At 37.9% G+C, this 16,494-nt stretch overlaps 1 protein-coding gene across 2 annotated transcripts in view; it reads left to right on the forward strand.

The window, feature by feature from the left end:
* The window catches only part of COL8A1 (collagen type VIII alpha 1 chain), a 160,980-nt gene that overhangs the window by 96,337 nt on the left and 48,149 nt on the right, over positions 1–16,494 (forward strand). For both annotated transcript variants that reach the window (XM_032406406.1, XM_032406407.1), the window contains exon 2: positions 8,612–8,732. The gene's annotated coding sequence lies outside the window, so the exon portion shown is untranslated. The remainder of the gene's footprint in view (positions 1–8,611; positions 8,733–16,494) is intronic.

Consider the following 16,494-nt stretch of genomic DNA (forward strand, 5'->3'; position numbering starts at 1 on the left):
ATATTTTCTAGGCACCAATTATTTTTAGGCACACTTGCTGTGGGCTGGGGAGGGAGAAGGGAGCAAAACATTCTCTTCAAAATGTGTGTGTGTTTGTGTGTGTGTGAGTGAGAGAGAGAGTTAATTCAAGGTTTGAACAATCTTAAATATAAGAAGATTGCTTTATTGTCGGATCATGGTGAGGATTAAATGATGCAATATATATGTAAAATCTACTTAGCACAGAGCCTGCCACATAAGACATTCTCAATAAGTAATAGCTGTTACTATTATAACCGAGTTATGCCTTCCTTTAGAGCAATTTTTTGAAGAGATCCCCCTTGGAAACCGAATTTGACCTTAGTTTATGCGCAACATAGTCTGATTGTTATAGGGTTAGGGGAGCCATCACATTCAAGTGCAAAAATAACCTATCATCTAGAACGTGGAAGTAAATATCTTTCCACCAAAAATGGAACTCAGTCATGTCCTGATGTCCGGAGAGAGTCTGGTTCTCATCCTGTTTTTCCTACAAAGGTTTTGGGATGTTTCAGAACCTCAATCATATCCCAAACACACACAGCATCTATTTTCCTTCCTGCTTCCTCCTACCATGGTTTGGATCATAGTTATTCCATAAGACAAGTGACTAGAAAGACACACTTACTTCAAAGGTACATAAAATGATTATTTTAGAGCATGATTTTAATTAGTTGGCTGCTACTGAATCAATATCATCAATTAGTCTTACACAAGAATAAATCAACTTTTGGGGGCCAGGGTGGCTCAGTCAGCTAAGCATCTGCCTTCAACTTAGGTCATGATCCCAGGGTCCTGGCATCAAGCCCTGCATTGGGCTCCCTGCTCAGCGGGGAGTCTGCTTCTCCCTCTCCCTCTGCCCCTTCCCCCACTCTTGCTCTCTCTCTCACTCACTCTCTCTCTCAAAAATAAATAAAAGCTTTAAAAAAAAGAATGAATCAACTTTTAGGGCACCTAGGTGACTCAGTCAGTTAAGCGTCTGCCTTTGGCTCAGGTGCTGATCTCAGGGTCCTGGGATCCAGCCCCATGTCAGGCTCCCTGCTTGGCAGGAAGTCTGCTTTCCCCTGTCCCTCTCTGCCCCTCCCCTGCTCATGCTCTCTCTAAAAAAAGAATAAATCAACTTTTAACTGGAGGTAAAATGAAGTCAAATTTTACTCACCCAAGGTATTTTTTTAAACTTACCCAAAACAAATCGCTTCACAGGTCAACTTGATGAGGTATGATGTTTAATTTATCAGTTACTCAATTGCATAGATAAACATATGAATGGACCATAATGCAAATGACAAGATGATTGAATTCAAGGATGTCACAACAGAGTTGACCCAAACAAAGGAATCCACTAACTTTGTATTTTTTGGTTCAGTTTCAGCAGTGCCCTATGGTGCCAAATATCCGGATAACCAAAAGGAGACATCAAGCTAGGAGAGCTCATACATGTACTTCATACATGACCACACCTTGAATCACCATGATAGTACCAATATTTTATCCTGTCTGAAAGTTCATCCAATGGCTTCATTTGAAAAGGGCTATAATCTCTTGGCATGGATGAGGAACTTCTGGGAAACATTTCATATATTTCTTTTTTTTTTTATTTTATTATGTTATGTTAATCACCATACATTACATCATTAGTTTTTGATGTAGTGTTCCATGATTCATTGTTTGTGTATAACACCCAGCGCTCCATTCAATATGTGCCCTCTTTAATACCCATCACCAGGCTAACCCATCCCCCCACCCTCTTCCCTCTAGAACCCTCAGTTTGTTTCTCAGAGTCCATATCATTCTATCTATTGCAAAAGTGTCAGAAAGATGCACCTAGAATGAAAATATCATAGACTACTTTCTGTCAAATATCACCTCTTAAGTTGTATGATGAGGGCCTAATTTTTTATTTCAACCTGTGAAGCTGCAGCTCTCCAGTTCTCTGAACTAAAGTCACTATTTCTCAAATTTATTCATATATTGAAGTGTCAATTAATTTCTCACTTCTACTTTCCTGATTCCAAACTAATAGAACCCGAAGATTTCAGATATACTTTAGCTATTTAGATCTTTTCTGTCCTGTCATCTTCCAGATCATTTAGATTTGGCTTCTTTGAACCGCGTGATCATAACATGGATCTTGTAAATAAAGGAAAATTAATGTCTCTCTAACCATAATGTACTTAAAAGAAGGCCAGTGATCCACCAATCCAGACCTTCAATAGTGGCTTAGTACAACCTGAGGATATTGTCTTTTCTTTTTTCCAATTTATCAGGACTTTGTTGATAACTCATAATTGAGCCTGTTTTAGTAGAAATAGAATTCTCAATCCTAGTTTATATCTTAGGCAGTACAACCTTAAGTTTTTATAAAAATCAGCTGAAGGATCAAGTCGTTCCTTCAGACTCAGGGGAGAAAGGGAAATGGGTCCTTACACCCTCTAGTTCTCCAAACATTATTAATGAAACCAAATCAGATACACTACTCTATGAGAAGATAAAAATAGCTTCCAGATGAAATCAGAGAGGGAGACAAACCATAAGAGACTCTTCACTATGGGAAACAAACTGAGGGTTGCTGGAGCGGAGGTGGGTGCAAGGATAAGGTAACTGGGTGACGGGCATTATGGAGGCCACTTGGTGAAATGAGCACTGGATGTTGTATGCAATTGTTGAATCACTAAACTCTACCCCTGAAACTAATAATACACTCTATGTTAATTAAATTGATTTTAAATTAAAAAAAGGGAGGGAGGAAAAAATAGCTTCCAGAAACCTCAAATTGCCTCACCCAATTGTCTTTTTCTAAATCCTGGCACCTTTAAATAATTCAGATGCACAGTTTTAAGTAACTCAGATGCCCAATTTAATAGTATTATTAATCGATGAACATTTACCATGCTCCAGACAACTGCCTGAATCAGTTAAGTAAAACACAGGTTGAAAAATTTGGAACTAAACCCTGGGATGATGTCAGTGGGATAAGAATAGGCGGTTCCTTCATCTTGCTGATTCCTGATTCACTGACCTTCCACACTGTGTGAAAGAATAGGATCTGTCTTCTCATTGCCTTTACTCATTTGTTGCACAGTTATAAGGATTAAATGAAACCATACAGATAACACAATTAGCAGGACTGGCCCAAAAGACATGTTTAATAAACATGTATTTCCTTTCTCTTCAAGAATCATAAGAATGTGGCCAGCCTGCTTTGTGGAGGAAATTTAAAACTGGCGAGGACAGACTATGTTGAAACATTTATCCAAACTTGCGCCTGAGTGTCTCTGAATGTTATATAATTTCTGAAATGGTATGGCATATCCAAAAATAGCAATTCAGATTTTTCTCACGGATTTTATAGAAATGCATCTCATTACTGTAGAATCTTGTGATCATCCCTGGACACTGAGGTCCAACTACTGAGGGCCTGCAATCCCCAGAGTGAGTGACAAGAGGAACACTCCCATCCGCCCAACGGGGTACTTATGACATCTCCGCATTCTAGAGGCTTATAAAAAAAACAGCCTCCAAACAGAAACACTGTTTTCAACACTTGCAGTGCTGAAAGGGGATATTTTACTAAGACTTGTTCCCTATCCAGTAAATAAATCACATGCTCTCCAGCAGTAAAAATATTGGTGGGAGGTGCATATCCTTCATTTCAAAGCAAGGAGCCTGTTGAGTGGCGGTAGGGTTTTCAAAGTATCTGATTTGACAAGGGAGCTCTCATCACACTCCTGAAATAATTTTATGCTGTTATGATTTTGTTTGTGGTTTTTTCTTTTTTCAAAATTGAAGCAATGTGGGGCACCTGGGTGGCTCAGTCGTTAAGCGTCTGCCTTCGGCTCAGGTCATGATCTCAGGGTCCTGGGATCGAGCCCCGCATCGGGCTCCCCGCTCCGGGAGAAACCTGCTTCTTCCTCTCCCACTCCCCTTGCTTGTGTTCCATCTCTTGCTGTGCCTCTCTCTGTCAAATAAGTAAAATCTTAAAAAAAAAAAATTGAAGCAATGTACTTAACTTTAAAAATCAGAACCTTCAAAGCTTTAAAAAATGCCCATATAATTTAAAATTTCTGGGATTTTTTTAATGATGTCAAGTGCTGGTTCTTTTGCACTGCTAAACTATGTTTCAGAAGTACAAGAAGTATTTCCAATGCATCCAGAAAATATTTGTGGAACACCTACCATGTGCCAGGCCTACTTCTCATTGCAAGGGATGTTACAGTGAACCAAACAAACAAGTTCCCTGCTCTCAAGGTGGGGTGGGGAGAGAGGAAGCATTGGTGTTGAGGCAGATTATAAATGAGTAAAAATGTATAATTAAGTAAGGAAGATATAACTGCTACTGTGCAACTTAAAGAGGATTAGAGTAGAGATACATGAAGGTGGTTGACTTCAGATTGAATGGTGAAGAGAAACCTCTCTAAGGAAACGATATTCACATTGAGATTTAAGTGGCGAAAGGCCCAGCTATGTATGCATGGTTCTGGGGGAAGAGCATTCCAGAGAGAGGAACAGCAAAGGCCTGAAGGTGGGGCCCAGCAGAATGTTTTCCATAAGGAAAAGTCCAGTGTGGCTGGAGAATAAGGGGCAAGGGGGAGAAGGGGTAAAATCGGGAGGTAGGTAGAGTAGGAATCATATGGGGCATGCAAGCCAGAAAAGAAGTTTAGGTCTGTCCTAAGTGCTATGAGGAGCTATCGGGTGCAAGGGGGTGGGGTGATAAGCAGGAGAATAGCGTTATCTGATTTACTTTTCCAACATTCACCCCATCTGCTGTGTGGAGAGTGGGGCAAGAGTAGATATGTTTTTAATGCAATTGGAACCACTGAAGAATGGTAAGCAAGAAAATTGACAGCGTTTGTGTTTGCTTTTGTTTTTGAGATCTCTCTAAGTTGTAAAGACTGGACTATGGTGGAAAGGGATATATAGAGGGAGCCAGAGTGGAAGAAATGTTAGTGAATTTGGAAGTGATGTGAATTTGGCTATGGAGCTCAGATGGTGTCCTTGGATCGTAAGAAAAGAAACAACACTTATTGAGAAATTATTTTGCTTATTTTTACATACGTAATCTCTTTTAATTATCACTACTGCCAATGGTATAGTTACTTAGCCCCATTTTTCTTCTATGAAAACTGAAACTCAGAGAGAGATAAATCAAATTTCCAAATATCTAGCAAAAGTAAATGGCAAATCCAGGATTCAAAGCTTGGTCTATGTGACTTAAAGCCCTGGTATTTTTCTACTCTACTATGGTATCAAAGAATAGGATATTCTTAAAATTCTATTCATGTAGTATCAATTTATTTTCCAGAAAACTTGTGCCATTTAAACTGCCACTTCACCCAAACCAACATGAAATATAACTTTTTATCTTTGCCAATTTGATAACCAAATTTTAACTCTATTGTTTAATTTACATTTCCTTTACTTACTAATGAGATTGGATATTTTTTACATGTTTCTTAGCCTTTTCATTTTTCTTTTGTGAATTTTATGTTCACTTAATTGTCCACCTTCCTACACGGTGTTGCTATTTTTTTTCTCGGTGATTTGTAAGAGCTCTTTATATAAGAATACTAAGACTGTCTTTAAAAAAAAAAAAAAGACTGTCTTTATCAATTTTTGCAAATCACTTCCCAGAGTATATTTCACATTTAATTTTTAAATTTTCATTGTAAACATATCATACCAGAGGTTAAGCTCCAGTCACCTGCTGCTGCATAACGAGCCACGTCAACATGCAGGGGCTTCAAACAACAAACATTTTATTTTTATCTCATAATTTTATGGGTCCCGGCTGGTTGCTTTTTCTGCTCTTATGGCTTACTCAGCTGGCAGATCGGCCGCTCTAAATGGTCCCAAACGGCTTACATGTTCAGAGACCTGGCGAGGGTAGAAGGAGGACGGAGCTGCGCCGGCGTTGCCAGTGAGCCCCAAGGTGTGGCGGCTCCTCCGCAGCGGTCTCGGGGGCGCCGCACGGCTTCCTTAGAGACCCGGAATCCAAAAGAAAATATCTTAGAAACAAGGCAGCAACTTTGTGGCCTTGTGTGAGCCAAGCTCATAGGTCACATAGTGACATCTCCACTGTGCCCTCTGGGTCAAAGCAGTCACCAGTCCTCCCAGACTCAACGGGAGGGAACACAAAGGAGGATCAAAGAATTTGTGGCGATGTTTGCAAACCCTCGGTAGGGTATAAAAGTGTTTAAAGAATAAAGCAAACTCCTCTTTACCTTTTAATTTTGCTCATAATGTTTTTACATGCACCTGGTTTTTAAGCACTTATATAAGTTTACCTCTTTTTTTCTTTGTGACATTTTCCATTGCTTTGTAATTCATTTTTTAAAATTATTTTCAAAGTGTCTGTCTACAAAATCAAGGACATTATCAAATGATATATTTGGAGAAATCATGTTTGAATATTGAATAATTTGATTTATTTTTAAGTGGTGATGGTAGCACTCTCTCTTACAGTGTTTTAATTGGCAAAGAAAAAAAAGCGTCATCCCATAACAGCAACAAAAAAGTAGTAATTATTTTAAAGGACATTCTTCTGGCTACTAGAGAGGAAAGAACTCATTTTAAACATGTTGTAAACACTCAGTAAATGCTAAATGATGCTACTCATCTCGTGTTCTAAAAACGTCATTGGGGTCTTTTTTTTTATTTTCACTGCTTCCAGAGTTGCATTTCAAAAACTGGTTTTGTCATCTATCTGGGTGCAGAACTGTGAAAAGTGCAGAGAGATGTAAAAGGAATAAGATGTATGATACGCACATGATAGTGATCCTCAGCATTTCTGTCCATCCTGTGTATCTTTCTCCTATTTTATTTTCACCATATCCAGGAAAAAATGAATTTTGGAAGAAGACATTGGAAAAAATCTTATTGTCTAATATAGTTAACCACCGTGAGGGCAGAGGGCTCTATTATTTTTCAACATTTATGCATTGTGTCTTGCACATAGCAGTGCTCTATGAATATTTATTGAGGAATAACTTGGGCAAAGGCACAAAAGTATTTACCAGCCTGTTTCTCCTGTCCAGTCTGAATCTGAAGAGTTTCTTTTTCATGGAGGCAGCTGTTTGTGCAGTATCTCCTTCACATCTGTCTTTATTAACTGCCAGGCACACTATACAGGCAACGAACTGGAAAAGTCAAGCCCTTGAGTCCATTTACCATCATTGAATGTTATTATCAGAGATCATTTGAGATCCCACGGCTTTCCCTAGAGACAAAGTGTTCTCAAATCACCTACAGTGAACCCAGACTTGTGTCTGAATATCCACAAGTTGAGCCAAAGTTCAGAGTATTGGTGCATCCAGCCATCAGGCCTGTGTACACGTGTCAGAGCCCTGGCTTTGTGTTTTGGGGACACTTGTGTTTCATAGACATTCAGCAGCTAGAAGACATTCAAGTACTTCTTCATTTCATGTTAAATACAGAATACAGAAAAACTCCAGATCTCTACTCTCCATTAGCCACAAGTAGATATTTCAATTGAAATTTATTAAAGTGAAATAAAACTAAAAACTCAGTTCCTCACTCACACTAGCCACCTTTCAAGAACTCAATAGTCATATGTGACCACTCACTATGTGAATAGTAAGATATGTAACATTTCCATTACCACACAAAGTTTTACTGAATATTACTACTCTAGAATATATCACTTATATCACATTGCAGAAATTCTAAATTGGATACCCAATTCTGCACTTACTTCTTAACCAACCAATCATGGGCTTTCAAATCTTTTTATTTATTTAAATGTCTGAAGTTGTTCCTGTTTAAGTCTTTTTTGAGCAAAAAATGTAGAGAATATTTCTAAATAAGTACCTACAAAATATACCAAAATAAATTAGAGGTATCTATTATCCAAAACACAGTTAAATTTCTGAAAGTTGAGTTCACGTGGAGAGAAGTCCCATATGATTTGTAAAAAGTCTAAATTACAGATGATTTATAAAGTATATTTAACTAATTAAATTACAGCAAAAGCTCAAATGAAAACCTGAAAATGTTGCCAAATTACAGTTCTATCAGATCTGACTTGATAAATAACAAAGAACAATTTCTAACTCAAATACTGTTGTATGCAAATTAGATGGAACGTGTTGCTGGAAAAATTTACTTTTCTTAAATAAATCTAACTTTTCTCCCTTAGGTATTACTTCCTCATAAATTTGCTCCCTCTGTAACAAATGCCAAATCCTTTCTAAATTAACTCAAATCTGTATTAATGGGAATTAAATGAATGAGAACTTAACACATAATATAACCATGAAAAGCAATAAAGATACACAATAGATTGTTTATCTGGACAAAGACTCTATATAGTATATGTATTAAAATAAATAAATACGTATTTGCATACGTAGAAACACAAAAAATTATTCTCTCTTAATCACTATACAAGAATCTCTAATATCTTCTAAATGTGCACTTACATTTTGGTAAATAATAGCATTTTTTATTGAAGTATGTATTTATACATTCCTAGTATATAATTTTTCCTTTGACCCCAAAACAATATACTTTGATAACAACTCAGCTTCTTGTTGTCTTCCAATTGAGTAAAAGTATCCTCTTTTTTCTACCTCAGAAGCTGTTCTGGAAGTGAAGCAGCATCTGGTGAAGAGACAGAAACCAGCTGCAGGCGTGCTCCCAGGAAGGCACAAGAAAGGACACTGGTTCTTGATTCCACAGGCCGGCCAAGTCTAAATGTAAGTGTGAGGGGCACCTGGGTGGCTCAGTCGTTAAGCATCTGCCTTCAGCTCAGGTCATGGTCCCAGGGTCCTGGGATCGAGCCCCACGTCGAGCTCCCTCTCCCACTCCCCCTGCTTGTGTTCCCTCTCTCGCTGTCTCTCTCTGTCAAATAAATAAAATCTTAAAAAAAAATTAATTAAAAAAAATAAAATAAATGTAAGTGTGAGAAGCAATGGCGGGTGGTGCAGCGGCCCGGCCCTGGGTGGTCCACAGGCCAACTGCAGATGGAAGTCCCTGTCCCCGAGCACAGGGACCATTGACAGACACTGGGGTATCCAGCCTGCCTGCAGGTCCCATGTCCCATCCCCATCTTCACTGCTGCAGAAAGCCTGGAGGCCATCGCTAATGCCAGGCTTTAAAAATCCTCCAGGGTAGAATACATGTGCAGAGTGTGATTCTAGCTGATTCTTAAGCCCTGGCATGTTGAATAGAGTCTTAAAATAATTATTTCCATAGGACCTGACTAGGTATCCAAGTGTTCACCAGATGCTAACAGCTAGATTTTGCAGAGGAAAATTGCTAACTTAAGCTTCTTTTCATGATTCAGCAGAGGGTTTTAAGTAATAAAAGATCTGGAGATTTGTAAAATAAATAATTCCAATGCAAATGGGAAAATTAAAATAATCTTATCATCTCCCAGTCATGTCTGTATGTGCTTTTCTACCATTATCAAATTTCTCTTAATTGGGCCAAGGTTTTGTTGGTTTTGTTTTGTTTTGTTTTTCTGGCTGATACTTTAGAGTTTTATGTTATGAGCTGAAATGAAGAAATGATTCCTTTCAGATGACTGAAGTGACATGTACTAAATTTTCCTAATGACAATCTAGGATGTATGAAACAGAGCAAGATATAACAAATGCAGTTTTATTCATATACAATATTGAACATATCTGCAATTAAAAACCAACAGTATGCCAATATTTCTTACTCCTTAATTGATCTCTTAGTCGAAGCAATTAAAATATAAAGTACATCATTAACTTTTGAGAACTTTGATTGGAAAAAGGAAAAACACCCTTTTCATAGTATCCGTAGCCATCCTATGCTTATTACCATTGCCTGTTCGTAAGTGTGACTTTTGGACACCCAACTCAGTATTTCCTGATATTCAATAGTACAATGGCTTTTCATAGTCTATGTCATTATATTTAGTAATTTGAGGAATGAATAGTCAAGATTCCTCAGATTTTTACATTCTCGCTCAAGGTGTACTTGAACAAAAAGAAAAGCATAGCATCTGGCCCTATAGCTAATGCTGTGGGACCACAGCCTGTCTAGAACGAATTCATTCAGAGTTTTTGAAGAAATGCAAATACATAAATGATTTTCCTGAAGTATCACATTTTTACTACAGGTACCTCTAATTATTTTGGCTGGATGCCATCAAAGCCAGACGTTGATCAAATGAAGTATTTATAATGCAAAACCATTGAATAAAAAAATAGATGTCCGTTTAAGCAACAGCTTATATGACTCAAACCAATGGTGTATTTTGGAAAAGCTGATGAAGGAGGTATGACTCCGTTCCATTCATAATGTCAGGGTAAGGCTCTGAACTCAATCCAGAGAAATTTTATAATTGTTGCAATCAACTACAGGCTCGGCTTCTGGATTTCTTGTAACGAAATCTTGCTGCCAAGGACATTGATGGGCTCACCCAGTAAAAAATTACAATAATAATGTTAAACTAAATCATAAAAATGCAAGAGGTGGTTATTATAGGGTAGAGGAGAGGAATTGCTTATAAAGTTATGATGGAAATATCAAAAATACATTTTATTGGACTTTTAAAAAATTAAGCTTTGTTTTTAAACTAGGGTGCAAAAGCAATAAAATGTAAAGGTTACTCAAAAAACGATTCCATTCAATAGTCAACAACAATGATTCAACAAATGAAAATAAAAATTACATTTATTCAACATGGTCATCAACTCAGGCAGGCTGAAGCTTGTATATGATAGTTTTCTAATAAAAGTAACCAGCTGAAAGTCACTTTAAAGAAGGAATTTGACAGAAAAAAGAATAAAGAACTTTTTGAGTGGGTTTCTTCTCAGTGAAAACGAACTTGGTTTGTGCCTAATTTCACACAGTATAAGGCTCTAGACATTTTGTGTGGATTTTAAAGTTCCATGAAGAAATTCATTTCAAATGAATGTAGGAAATAACAACAACAACAAAAAAATGTAAATATGAAAACCATGATAGACTTACGGTTAGAAACATGGAAATAGGTCATGATAACTAATCCTCTGTGTGTCCTCCAAAAGTAAAGAATGTCACTTTTTAAAATTACTTTTAAATAATCTGGAACTACCCTCCTGATCATCTTTTTACTTTCTGAAAATACAGATTACTGAATCATATGTCATAGACATTTTGGTAGACAGTTTCCATATTTTCTTCAAGTTAAATAACATATATCTCTAAGAGACAATTATCATGGAAATAAACTCTTTTCACTCATTAAAATATCTAATGTGCCTTATGCACAGTAAGCACTTAAATAGTATGGCTTGAACGGAATCATTCCCACTTTGTGTTCAGAGATCAATGTGTCTCTTGGATTGACACTAGAGAGGTGTCTCACACATGGGAATTAATGAACTACATCTGTAACCAAACCTATCCATGGAAAATCTGCTGAATTGATCCATATCTGTTTTATTAATCAAGCCCACTGCAGAAGGGCTTTCTTGTGGTTCTACTATATTTTGGAGGTAAATAGAGTGGGGAAACCACAGTTCAATTTAGAAGTTGTTTGAAACATTGAAGAACATGGGGTTTTATATTATATGACAGCAATAAAGTCCAATCCTTGTTGGTTGTAATTCTGATATATAAGTATATAAATATCCTATATGTATAATTTTAACTTCAGAACATTATGACAGTGGTCAAGAAGACCCTAACTATTACATGGAATTTACTTCTTAGTGACACTCTCTTCCTTATTTCTTTTTTGAAGTAGAAAGGTTTGGAGGTTTTTTTTGTTTTGTTTTGTTTTGTTTTTTTAAAGCTAGCTTGTACAAACAACTTTAGTTGAAGCAGATGGCTGGAAGTCAGAAGCTCCAGATTCTATCCTTGATTCTCCTACCAACCGGGAATGTGGCCTTGGGCAAGTCATGAGAGTAAATCTACAATAACAGGGGTAATAATGCCTTACATATGTATGGTGCTTTATGATCTAACAGAGCACTTACACATACAATATCTTATTTAATCTTCCCCCCGGCCTCCTAAGAGGAGTATGACAGCTATTAACAACCTCCATTACAAGGAGTAGAAATTTGAGACCCAGAGACACTAAATCACTGTTCACAGCCACTTCAATATCAAATGTCAGAGCCAAGAACAGGCACACAGTAGTCCAAGCTGGTCTTTGTCTCCTTGTCTCTACGCCATGCCCCCGCCCTCTGGTGCTTCCTAAGCTGAAATGACTAGAGCAGCACTGCCCAATATGGTAGCCATGAGTCACATGGCTTGAGCACTTGAAATGTGGCTAGTCCCAGTTGAGATGTATTGTGAGTGTAAGATACACATAGGATTTCTAAGACTTTCAATGAAAACACAAAGAACGTAAAATATCTCAATACCTCTTATATCGATTGCACATGAGGATGATAATATTTTGGACATCTTGAGTTAAATAAAACATATTAAAACTAATCTCACCTGTTTCTTTTAACTTTTCTAAGGTGGCTCCTAGAAAATGTGAAGTCATATATGTTTCTCTTAGTTTCTATTGTCTGAATAGCTCCCATTGTTTCTATTGGATAGAGCTGGACTAGAGGATTCCATTGTTCAGACTTTTCACAGTACTAGGCTTGTTTATGCATTTGTCTTGATGTGGCTGAGACAAATTTCCAAAGATTCTGTTACACATAGAGCAATGCGGATTCAGAGTTGCAATTTGGTCATTCTCATGTATCTTCCACATGCAAGGGAAACGTCAGATGTCATTAGTTGATGCCTCAAATCGCTCATTCATTAAAAGGGGTCATGTTATACTTGCTGAATGCTTGAAAGGCTTAGAGTACAAGGACCATGGAAAGAACTATAAATTATACTTATGACTCTGTAGCATACTTTATTTTAAAATATGTTCCCATTAAACATTACGAGTGAATGAGACGTTGGAGTATTAGGTGATACAGGCAATGTAAAATAGCAATTATATATAAATTTATTATAAAATACGGCATATTTTATTCCCCCTACCAACTTTATATATAACCCCTAAAGAAGGAGCTTATTCCTGTTTTGAAAAATCTAACTGAAAGTCCTCAGGGAAAAAATGGGTTCTTATTTAGAAGACAAATATATATATAGTAAAAAAAAAAAAAAAAATAGCCCAAATCACTGAAAGCTAACATCTACTTGGCATTTATTATGTGAACTCAGCACTATGCTGAGAGTTAGACTAAGATTATCTCATTTGGGGATTTGAAAATTAGCAGCAGAGAGCAGAAGCTAAGCTCTTAACCATTGCTGCCTCTGACTGCAATGCTATTAGAAATCACAAGGCAACCTATCACAAAAATATTAAAATATTTGGAATTTATTCTATTTTATCATTTCAGTTCCACAAGTGTTTATCCAGCAAACACAATGGATCAGGAATAGCTCTAGACATTGAAGGAATATTGGGTAATAAGACCAGAGCTCTGCCCTCAAAGAGTAGAGAGTTGGTAGGCTTGTGAACATGTTTTTGAAAAATACATACTATCAAAGATTATATGAAGGAGTTACGCTTCACTTTCTAAAGGTTGCAACAAAAATTTTTGTTATTTTCTTTATGTTACAATATTTTTCTATATGTTATGACAGAAATCTTTATAACGCTGCTCCCAGTGTGTTGAAACTTGCCTGTTGTTTATAAAGTAAAGGTCTCATGTTAAAAAAAAAAAAAAAAGCACAAAACCCCCAAAACAGTGTGGTATGAATTTCAGAGGTGTGCTTTCCTCTATATATTATACCCATGTGGAGGAAAGTGGGCTGAAATGATCTTGAATATTTTTTGGAAAAAGGAGAATGCAGGGGTGCCTGGGTGGCTCAGTCCGTTAAGCATCTGCCTTCGGCTCAGGTCATGATCCCAGGAAAAAAATGAAATCACTGAAAAGTATTCCAAAGACTCCAGGGATTTCTGGAAGCTTACCTAGGAAGAGCTAGGTATTCCAAATCCTACCAGAACTTTATAACTTGAGTTTTTAGTTTGGTTGTGGGTACTCCCATGCAAGGAAGGAGAGATGCTAATATTGACTGATATCCATTTAATATGTGAAAAGCACATTCATAGAGAATGTTTACACAGTCTAAACCAAAAATATAACCAAGCCAATGATTTCAGACCAGATCACTCAGTCATTACTTAGCTTCCTTTCTTCAGTGAGTCAAATCATTGACATGAGCTTTCTTTGCCACTTTTCAAACACAAATCATCTATTATCATGAAAACCTGGCTACTTCCAGAGTTTCTGATAGACCAAAGAATAATGAGACATTCATTCCTTGAGTTAAAAAAAGAAAGGAATTCTTAATCTCAGGAAACAAACTGAGGGTTGCTGGAGTGGTGGGGGGTGGGAGGGATGGGGTAGCTGGGTGATAGACATTGAGGAGGGTATGTGCTATGGTGAGCGCTGTGAATTGTGTAAGACTGTTGAATCACAGACCTGTACCTCTGAAACAAATAGTACATTATATGTTAAAAAAAAAAAAAAAAGGTAGTAGGAAGGCAGAAATGAAGGGTGGGAAATCGGAGGGGGAGATGAACCATGAGAGACTATGGACTCTGAGAAACAAACTGAGGGTTCTAGAACGAGAGGAGGGGAGTGGGGGGATGGGTTAGCCTGGTGATGGGTATTAAAGAGGGCACGTACTGAATGGAGCACTGGGTGTTGTTATACTCAAACAATGAATCATGGAACACTACATCAAAAACTAATGATGTAATGTATGGTGATTAACATAACATAATAAAAAAAATAAAATAAAAAAGGCTGTCAAAATCCTCCTGATTTTAGGCACTTATGAAAAATACGCTTGGGGCGCCTGGATGGCTCAGTTGTTAAACGTCTGCCTTTGGCTCAGGTCATGATCCCAGGGTCCTGGGATAGAGCCCCGCATCGGGCTCCCTGCTCAGTAGGAAGCCTGCTTCTCCCTCTCCCACTCCCCCTGCTTGTGTTCCCTCTCTCACTGTGTCTCTCTCTGTAAAATAAATAAATAAGTCTTTTAAAAAAAAGAAAAATACGCTTTTAAAAAAAATATATGTACTAAAAACATATTCCTCTTACCTCAAAAATATATACTATGCATTATGGAGATCATTGTGGAACAAGTAAATATCAAGGCTCTTTTTCCAAGTTCAATGTCTGTCTAAGAAATGGAAAATAGTAACACTTGATTTTAAGGAAAATAGAACAGTACATGTGTTTCTATTGGCATCTATGAAATAGGAATAAGAGTAGACACTCACAAAGTTGTTTAAGGATTAAATTAATAGTAGATGTAAAATGTTTAGTGCAATACTTGGTGCATAGTTAATATTCAGTAAGTGTCAGCAATTAGTAGCAGTAGTAATGTCATTATTATTTATAACATGGTAATTCCTCCACATACACCCTACCCCACCATCAAACCAAACTCTTGTGATTCGCCACACTGTTTCATGACCCCACGCCTTGCACATGCTGAGCTCTCTTTTTGAATATCCTTTCCCTGCTTTCCCTGGTGAACTCCTACCTATCACCCCCAAAGTTCAGCCCTGAAGCTTCCTCCTCTTACATGTCTTCCCTAATGCCTTTGCCTGTCTTGGCTGCACCTACCTGTTTCCCAGGGTATCCTGCATAACTGCCTCTCCTAGCAACTGAGAATGTGACTTTTTTTTTACTTGATCCCCCTCACTTCCAACACACACACACACACACTCTTCCAACCCACACGCGCGCGCGCATCACACTTCATTTTTTTTCCCTGTAGAAATGTCAGTTGTAATGAATGAATCCACTCCTGTATAAAAAGATAAAGTTTTTTTTCCTTCATGAGTAGGAATCAGGCTAGAATATGTACTTGGTAGCCTTAGTTGTGAGGGGGAAATTGGGTGAGGGTGAGAAAAGCTGGAGGATGCAACTTGGCAGCCCTGGGACCTGGCTCTGCCACAAGCCTAACCCTGTGGTCTCCAGTGAGTCATTTAACTTCTCTGGACTCAGTTTCCTTCTCAACAAAATGAGAGGGTTGTACAAAATATTCTCTGAGGGTCCACCCAGTGCCAACATGTATATGATGCTGAACATTGCTTCATTGGTGGTTCTCTAACTTCTGCAGACATCAGAATCATCAGCAGGGCTTGTTAAAACACTGATTCCTGGTCAGCAGGTCTGAGATGGGGACCAACTGTTTACATGTTAACAAGTTCCCAGGTGATGCTGAAACGATACATTCGGAGAACCACTAACTAATCTTAACACAGGATTCTGACCTTGTCCAGTAGTCACCTGGCCAAGAGCACTCCTGATATGCAAATTCACAAGGGATGGAGGCATGGAAACCCAGGCTTCTGTGAGGCTACCATCAGGAGGACTGGGAGCCTGTGGGTAGGTCCCAAGAGCGGCCACAGAAGGCAAACTTTGCTGACCAAAACAGTTCTGTTAAAGGCCTACCTTGTGGGGAAGAGGCAGCCTGAGTTCGCAATGCTGTGAGGCACAGAAAATAGATTCCCAGGTT

Source organism: Phoca vitulina, unplaced genomic scaffold, assembly GCF_004348235.1.
Source record: "Phoca vitulina isolate PV1807 unplaced genomic scaffold, GSC_HSeal_1.0 scaffold8, whole genome shotgun sequence".
Classification (NCBI taxonomy): domain Eukaryota; kingdom Metazoa; phylum Chordata; class Mammalia; order Carnivora; family Phocidae; genus Phoca; species Phoca vitulina.